General features: G+C 38.7%; 1 protein-coding gene across 19 annotated transcripts in view; it reads right to left on the bottom strand.

Moving 5' to 3' along the window:
• Window positions 1–7,380, bottom strand: part of ZBTB20 (zinc finger and BTB domain containing 20) — a 761,796-nt gene extending 754,416 nt beyond the window's left edge. For 15 of the 19 annotated variants that reach the window (XM_034659426.1, XM_034658883.1, XM_034658692.1 and 12 more), the window contains exons 1-2: window positions 7,271–7,380; window positions 5,390–5,484 (exon numbers count right to left, since the gene is read on the bottom strand). The gene's annotated coding sequence lies outside the window, so the exon portion shown is untranslated. Of the gene's footprint in view, window positions 1–5,389; window positions 7,224–7,270 lie in introns of those variants that run through there. The other 4 variants (XM_034659125.1, XM_034658793.1, XM_034658992.1 and 1 more) reach the window with 2 other exon arrangements.
• Window positions 7,381–9,003: the final 1,623 nt, after the last annotated feature.

Consider the following 9,003-nt stretch of genomic DNA (forward strand, 5'->3'; position numbering starts at 1 on the left):
TTAAGTAACAGTATAAAATCAGCTTCCCTTCTAAATATCCCTTAGAAAATTTTTCCCCTATTTGCATGCATTGAAGCACTCATATCACCTTTTAGGCCCTATGGTGGATCTAATAATTTTCTGGCCATGTCTCCCTATTGGTTAGATATTTGGTAGGCCAGAATAGCTTGGCATTACCTACTATACTGGACAGTATATACATTCTGCCTCTGAGGAGATTTATAAAATGTTTATAATTAGTACCAGAGTATCTACAGCTATGGGTTGAGTACAGGGAAGAGGAAGGGTCCGTGGATTGTATAGCTTTCTCCAGACTGCTGTTTCCATTTGTGAATAGGTAAAGTATGTGATGCTTTTGAGCCTCTCGCTACCATTCATACCAGCAAAAAAAATGTGAGTCAATTAAAAAGAAACTGAGAGTGAAATTTTAAATGAAAACTTTAAGGTTATCCTTAAGTAAACACCTACAAGTAGGTACAAATGAATTGTGTATAGCTGTTTGTTTCTATATATGACAGTACAGTATTTACAAGGTCTTTTCTAACGCAGATTCTTTCCGCTTTTCTTCATCAAGTGAGAGTCAACTTTGTCTCCCTTGCATCCTTTCTATGTAAATCTATCCCTGGATAGGTACCATGTAGGATCAAAAATCAAAAGCAGTAGTAAAAATTATAATGGCTCCTGAGTACTCAGAGTATATTGTTTGCTTTGAGAAGCACAAAAACCAAGTTTACCTTTTATCTTTGAAAAATATATCTATTTCTCTATATATTTCACAGAATTAGAAAATGACTATGGGTTAATTCATTCTGTTATTACCCACTTTCTCCAGTTAAGCAACTCTATGTGGAATAAAATGCAAGGAATCCTGCGTATAAATTCTGTTAGCAACATACCTTCATGAGTGAAAATGAATTGGTGAAACATTTATGAAAAATAGTAAGTTTATTATAATTATGAACTACAAAAGATTTTAAGTACTTAATTTTTATACATCTATACTTACACAGATACACTATATTTGAAAGCAAGTATCACTAAAATGAAACCTGTATCAAGGACTAAAATTAAAAAGCAAAGACAAATATTTTACGTATGCTCTTTCCCAGTACCTTACATATCACTTCCAGTCATATTACCTAAAGCTAAAATAAGGATCCAAGTGTCAAAAGAAAGATACTCATATTATCAGAGCTGAAAGAGACCCTGAAAATGAAGAAGGCAGAGATTCAGATTACGTGACATGCCCAAGATGATACAACTGCTGGCAGCATTAGGCCCGGAACAATCTCTCCTAACTCTACATCTGGGATTTCTGACAACGTGCAATAAAATAAAAGTTAAATCTAAGAGATGAGGGATTAATTAAAAGATTAGATGTTGTCCCCTCAAGTCGAAAACCTTTGGATTTAATAACTTTTACTTACATGATTTTGTATTAGTAGGAAAATAAATTGTAAATAACATAAAATTGTGAAGACTGACAAGAAATAATGAAAACTACAAAGAAAATTTATGCTGTTCCTTAAATCAGAACCATGGAAACGGATATTTTTTAATGTCTAAATAAAGCCAGAGATTTATTGGTTGTGTGTGCATGTATGGTAGTAGTGGGTTTTGTTTGTCTTGTATTGTTTTGTTTTGCAAATTGTTAGAGGGTCTTCCAATTTCCCTGTGCAATGGTAATCTGTGTTCCAAAAATGGGGGTACATTTAAATAAATTTCTTATAATTAATTATAAAGTACTTAACTATGGACACATAAGCCTCTAGAAACTTACTAAAGACAGAAAGAAAATGGTACCAAGAATTTCAAAAATAAAACCTAGATCTTTTTCATATTGTCTCAATTAGAAATAAAGAACATCTTTTAAAAAGTCAAAAGTAATTGAAAAAGAGATTAAATCAGTAAACCAATTGTGTACATTTTTCCTGAAGTGCATATTCATGAGCTGACAGTAGAAACAGGCTGGCTGCTTTGTTTGACTATAGTTCTGTTTACCTCATACTGTCAAGAATGGATTTTGACACTCACAGTATTAATATTGCTATTTTTATTGATATAATTAGCACTGCTATAAATAATTCCTTGGTTTGCTATATCTAAGTATATCATTACAATCAGCAATATTAGGGCTTCTTTTTCCTATATGATGCTTTGGAAATAGACTACTGGCCCAAAGAACCACAGTAACCTCATGATGTGGAAGGTATGGAAAAAAACACTGCCCTGTCAATAGAGACTACTGTTTTGTGTATGACTTCACTAAACAAACTAGTTTATATTTGTTTGAAACTAAAGTTTCTCACCAATCTGCTGTTTCAATTTCACATCACACCATATTGTACCTAAAACAGGCAATCTGGATTCCTGTTGCTACTCCCCCCCCAACCCCAAGCCCCAAACAGCTCAGGAATGGGTTTGAAATACAAGGCTTGAATATATAAAGCAAAAGAGTTAAGACACCCAAAATTCAGAATGGGTGGGTGAAAATAAGTGTGCTTGAAGTCATTTGTATAACTGCTAGTGGGTGGCCCACTTGTGAGTTTTTGATCATCACATGAAAGTAAAATCAAAACATATTTTATCATGCCTCTGGATCACATCAGCTGCAATGATAACCTTATCTAGACCTTGAATAGTTTGTTCATAAAACAAAGTGGGGTGACTGACCCAGTGCATACTCAACACAGAGTACGAAGGCCAAAACAAAATGACAATACAATTCAAAACAAGTTTGTAGATATTTTAGACTAGTATATTAAACCTTTCTTTGTCTCTATCACTTGACAGATGGTTAGCCTTCACACAGCCTAGTATCTCTGGCAAAGAAACGACTGTGTCTAGCCAATAACACCCCAAATTTTTATTTAAAATGCAGTGTACACATACTTACACTTACCTTAAAATATGAATATTAATAGATTAGTCATTTTACTTTATTGCTTATTTTATTACTATAAAAATCTGACAGATATCAAGATTTGTCTTTTGCCCTATGAATACCCCTTTCTGAAACTTTCAACTGTCTTATGTGGATCCAGGGTTCTAAGAACTCTTCACTTTAGATTTCATTCATTTCAAAGGGTTGCTTCTAATCATGCTTCAAAAAAAAAAAAAAACCAAACTTCCAATAACTTTTAATCCAGAATTATTACAAAATTTACAAAGATTTAATTAGCTTATGTTTCTATGTTGCTTGGAGCAAAGTTTTGGTAAGTAACAGTGAGTTAAACAAAATCACTGGGGAACATGTTAAGGACCACAAGGCAGGACTGAAATTATTTACCCAATACTGAAATATGCCTTTATTCAAAAATGCTCATATAAAAATGTATATTCACATACACATAAACACACATTAATCAACCATTAGAATTAGGAAAAGCTCTCTGTTTTTAACATTCTAGCAACATTCTTCCACTTTGCTGTTTAAAAAAAGATTTCACCTAAGACAATATATTCCATTAGTATAGTCTCTGCTTTTCTTCCTAAATCTTCCTATTTATAGCTTTCAGATGCTGGCAGGTCTGTATACAAATAGACAGAAGCAACCTCAACTGTTCTCTAAAGTACATTAATACGTACCCTTTCTGGAAGAGGTGATTACGCTACAAATTAGCATAAATAGAGATCTAATGTAGGTATAGAAATTCAAGCCCTTCACAGCAGGGGATGGGAGGGCTGGCGGTGGGAGAATTGTGTTAAAAAAAAAAAATTATCCTACTTAAGAACTGAATACCGATTTGGCTAACATAATAAGACTCACTGTTACAGAGAAAAATAACAAAAATCAGAACTCGTTATTTGAGAACTATGAACTAGGTTTTGGAAAGGTGAGACACCCACTACTTAAAGCAACACACTCAGCGTTAAATCATATACTCCGTTAACCAAGCACCACGTTTCCTTCTGTTAGAAACCTAGGATTTTTACACCTACAGACTAAATGATTAAAGTAATGCTAAAATCTTCTGTAATGTTCCTCTTGCATTACAAATGGTCTATTAAATCAGAGAAGTGCCAATCAAACGCTTTTGTAGTTTGAAAGAAAGGTTTAAATAACAAAGCATTTTTTGCAGGCCTTTCTCTCTTTAATGTCACCTATAAATTAATTACAACAAATTCCCATCTTCTCTTGATAAAACCACAACTGAAAAAGATTTAGGCACTTAATTTTTCAGACATACTCCTAAAACAAATTCTTACTAAAAAAGTAAGATATTTTAGTTTATGTTTTACCACGATTTGCTAAGAAGACAAAAAGCTCCATCGGAATTTTACAGTAAATTCCAAGACACAGATTTTTTTTAATATAAAGTAACATTTTATTTATTTCAAAGGCATGCTCAAAATTATAAAAAAATAAAACCTCTATTAGTTAAAAAGACCTACTGAAATGTATGGAGAACGTTTCATGACAATAACAAAGGGTACAAATAAACTTAGCTCTTTCTTTCTTATCATTGGCAATTAGTAAACACCTCCCTGCTCCTCAAACTTCTGTAAATTCTTTCAAATTGCACTCTCTTAAGTGAAAAAACTGCTAGGTTTTAAAATTTCATACAAAAATCTCTTCTCCTGGCAATCTGAAGTATGCAAACTATATGTGACATTAGAACATAAACTCCACAAAGGCAGGTTATTTTATCTCTTGTTCACTGTTACATCCCAAGTGTCTAGAACAATTTCATGAATTTAAACATCCATTTCAGAAAAGCATGATTATTTCAGAGAATAAAGCAGAGCCCATCAAGCTCCACTTCTGTATTCCAAATGTTTTAAAGAAGTCTCTCTTTGTCACTCTCTAAAATATTTTAAATAATTTTACTTTACTTATAAATTTTAGATCCTTTACAGTAACTAAACTGTACCTTTCTGTGCTCTTCTAAATTGACCGAATTATTCGGTCATGCCTTTTTTTTCTGGGAAGTCCAATTAGTTAGAAAGCCCTCTTCAGATTTTCAGTACTGAGATAAAAATAATTCATTTAAAATGGTTTCTTCCTTAGATTTTTATTCCTATACCAAGTAGTCAAATTCATATTAATTTGACAGCAAGATTAGTTGGATATCTGTGGGTCACAAAAACTTTCTGAACTAACTACATAGTTAACTGGCATCACATCTAGTAGTTCTAAACATACACCCCAAAATTATAACTTTCACATACAAGTTTTTTCTTTTCTCTAAACTCATATTGTCTTTCAGTAGCTAGTGAGTATACACATGAACTATCTATATCTTCTTGCTGTAGTAGTAATCTTAAAATACTGTCATCTTAATTGAACTAGACAGACAAGCATAGACTTCTTCCCAAAAATGGATAAAATTAGATAACTTTTTAATCTTAAACTTTTCTCTGTAGTCTGTTAAAATTGGGACCTCACCATGAAAGGGCGTATTGCTTTGGAGGCTGGTACACAGTTAACTTGTCACCTGATCTTCATAGGCAAAAGGCCTGTATTCCACTGGTCTGTGAGATCTGAAATCACAAAACCAAAAATACCCAACTGCTGGACTCACTGAGCAGCTAATATATTTCTAGAAAATTAGCTTTTCTTCTTCCTCTCACTTGTTTACTTGAGCACCATATATTCTTAAACCTAAAGCCCTCCAAAAGTGAGCTCAATGGAAATCACAACCACAATCTTAGGAATTAAACCTTGAGCACTGAACAATGAGTAACATCAGCAATTCTACAAGGGCAATTCCAAAAGCTTTTTTGAGAGAAGACCATTCCCAAGAGGGCACAATGGTATCACCATGCACTATTTGTGCATCAACTTTGCTACATTCTGATTAAGAATGAGAAGAGCAAAGACTTGAAAAATCAATGTAAATTGTTTTTTTTTTTTCGTAGAAATATAGAAATATCTACATGTAAAGCTGAAATGCAGAAAGTAGCCAAATCTGGACTGGTCAAACTTTTATGAGGGGCAGTGGAGGGTATATTTTAACTATTCCCATGTGACAGCAAATGTATCTGGGATTACGAGCAACAGATAAGAAAGTAAACCATTTATGAACTGAATTTGCTATGTTACTGCTTATCATTTAAAGGTAGTGTTCACAGCTATGAAATTTATTTACAAAATGATCGTTACAATTTGTTTTAAAACTTTTGATAGCAACAAGTTACGATAGTAACTTTAGGATAGAACTTGCTTGAAAACATGGGGTAATGAGTGGCCTCTGCTAATTTTATTAGCTGAAACTTAGACACGACCACGCAGTGAGAAACTCTCACCTTTACTTCATCTTGGTATTTTTAATGGCTAGAAGTAATGAGGACAATTTTCACACGTCTAGAAAGTTAACGTGTTCAATTTAGCTTAGGCCATGCTGATTCTGAGGATATTATTTAACCCACAGGCTTCCAAATTACTTCCTGTTTCGTTGAGATTTTTATTAGAGAACTGTCATCCTGCTACTGACCCCATTCAACTGGGTTCAGTGTTAAGAGATGAGCGGATTATCGCGCTAGGTAGTGTAGCTGTACGCCATATTGTGTTTTTCGCTAATGTTTATAGTTTATGTGTGTGCCTAGCATATGTTTGTGCAAGTGTGTTTATCAATAGAACTTTTAGAAAATCCCTGCCTCCTGCCTCTTCAGCATCCTTAAAAAGGATAACAGCTGCGGGGGGAGTGGTGCGGGGGGGAGCGGGCGAGGGAGCGCGGGGGGCGTGGGGTGGGTGGTGGAAGAGGACCAGAAAGCCACACAGATAGTAATGCATTAAACAGTGTAGGAAAGTGCGTTTCTTTTAAACTTTCAAAAAGCTTCCAACCGTTCTATCTCAGCTACCGAAACGCGTAAACATGTTTTAATGTTTCCAAAGGAGCCCAAAGGAGGAGAGAAAGAAGGAAAGGCGTGTCTTCCCTTCCCAAGCCCCCTCCTCTAGAGTCGTAGCAGCGAAGCAGGCGGGGGCCGGTAGCTTCGGTGTCTGGAGGGGCGTCCAGCGGCTCTGGGGCCAGGACACCTCCCGCCCCCCCAGTTCTCTGAAGACGCTCCAGAGACCGCGAGAGCCACGGCAAGCGGGGGAGGGCGAGGAGGGAGGGGGCGGAAGACAAGCCGGCGCCTCTAGCAGCTCCTGAGCCCCGGCTAGTCCCCCTCAGCTCCTCTTCTTGGAAGCGGCAACTCCAGGCGCAGGGAGTGGAGAAAAGAAGGCAGAAGACACATTTCCAGCTGCAGGACGGCCCGCCCGCCCCAGGGACCCGGGACCCTCCCGCNCCCGCCCGGCCCCACAACAAATTAGAGTTTTGGGGGTTACCTCCTCGCGCTCTTTAATCTTCTTTCCTCAACTCCTAAACTTCCCCCCGCCCCTACTTCTTCGGCAGAAGGCCCACATTGGGTGCCTCACGCCGCGAACCCTCTATCTTTTCCCGGTATTGGGTTATTCTTATGCCACTCTTGACTTCAGTGAGCCAATAAGAGTGGGACGCCCCTCGTGAGGTTGCCGCCCATAAACAAAATGCACTCTTCCTCCTCCTCTCCCTTGTTCCCGCCCCCATCTCCTTCTTCCCTCATCTCTACCACCTTCGATTGGGCTAGAAGAGGCCCAATCCGCTATCTCAAACACCCATTGGGGAATGGAAACTTCGCTCAGAGAATTGTTAACAGGCGATTGGTCGACAGTCTTCCCACTCCCCCCACCTCTGCCGCACCTTCGCCCACTCTGGAGAGGTCAATCGTATCTCGTTGTTCAGTGATCCGAGAGGTGGAAGGCTATTGGTTGAGATAGCCCTTCAGACCGGATTGGACTGAGTCATGATTGGTCAGCACCGACACGATCATGTTTGGTTGTCTACTCCTCCGCTCCTCCTCCTCTTTTCCTCCACATCCCCGCCCCCTCCCGACTGCTTTTACTTTCTACGCATTTCTATTTCCTCCTTTATTTATTTATTTGTGATAAACTTAAATGACCCGGCGACGGAGGCGGGACTCGCGGCGAGGCAGAGGATGACGAGGGACGGCCTGGGGCCAATTGCCGAGGGGGCTGCGGGGTGAGGGGCAGCTTCGGTGGCCAGTGAGAGGCAGGTGTCTGGAGCGCGCTAGGCCTGTGGAGCCGGGATGCCCCAGCGGAGGCGGCGGTTACCCGCTGTCTGGCGCGGCGAGCCGGCGGGGGGAGCCGCGGAGGGGAGGAGGGGGTGTCGCTGTCGCAGACAGCTGAGGCAGCAGGATGGAACGGATCTAGGGCGGTGGAAGGAGAGCGGGAGCGAGGGTCTGGCGAGGCGGTGGCGCGCAAGGCCACACTGGGTCAGGCTTGATTCCTGCCCGGTAGGCTGCAGGTTGCCAAGCCAGGAGGTCAGCAGAGGCCGCCGAAGCAATGCCAGGTCTCAGAGGGAAAATTGGTCCGTTCAGGAGGTTTAGAAAAACACTGTGTAAAACAGTTCGTAGTAAGCCGCCCTTAATAAAAATGAGGATATTATCCTAACGGGAAAAACAGATTATGTTTCTTATTACTAAACGCCTGAAGTACCAGCGACACAACCGGAGCCCACAAAATTCAATATCCTGAGGGCTAGAAGAAACAAATAAAGCAACACGAAAAATTAAATGCGGTTCAGATGCTTCAATAAAACCTTCATCCTCATCCATTTGTCACTCAACATAGCACTCCCCAGTGCCAAATTCTTACCAAGTGTTAGTCCAATACTTAGGCATTGGGAAAAAAATGAAGCTCAAGGCCAGCAAGATGCTCAGGAAGGATTCCTAAAAAGGGGTGAGATGGGGGGAGGAGGGGAGGAATTTCCTTTCACTATACAAAGGAAAAAAATTTTTTCTGTGAAAAAAAGAAGTTGCACTCTTTTAGGGAACTCATAATAATTTATCACAAATTAAGGGACTTTATGAAAAATACCATGCATGCAAAGAATTTATTTGCAGTTTGAAAACTATTTTTTATGGAACGCGCGTTTGATGTTAAGATCTCTGAATATTATCTTAGACTTCACTGGGATATACAGCATGCATTAAAGAAAAAGTTATTCATGACACTTGTTA

Source organism: Ailuropoda melanoleuca, chromosome 1 (genome assembly GCF_002007445.2).
Source record: "Ailuropoda melanoleuca isolate Jingjing chromosome 1, ASM200744v2, whole genome shotgun sequence".
Taxonomy (NCBI): domain Eukaryota; kingdom Metazoa; phylum Chordata; class Mammalia; order Carnivora; family Ursidae; genus Ailuropoda; species Ailuropoda melanoleuca.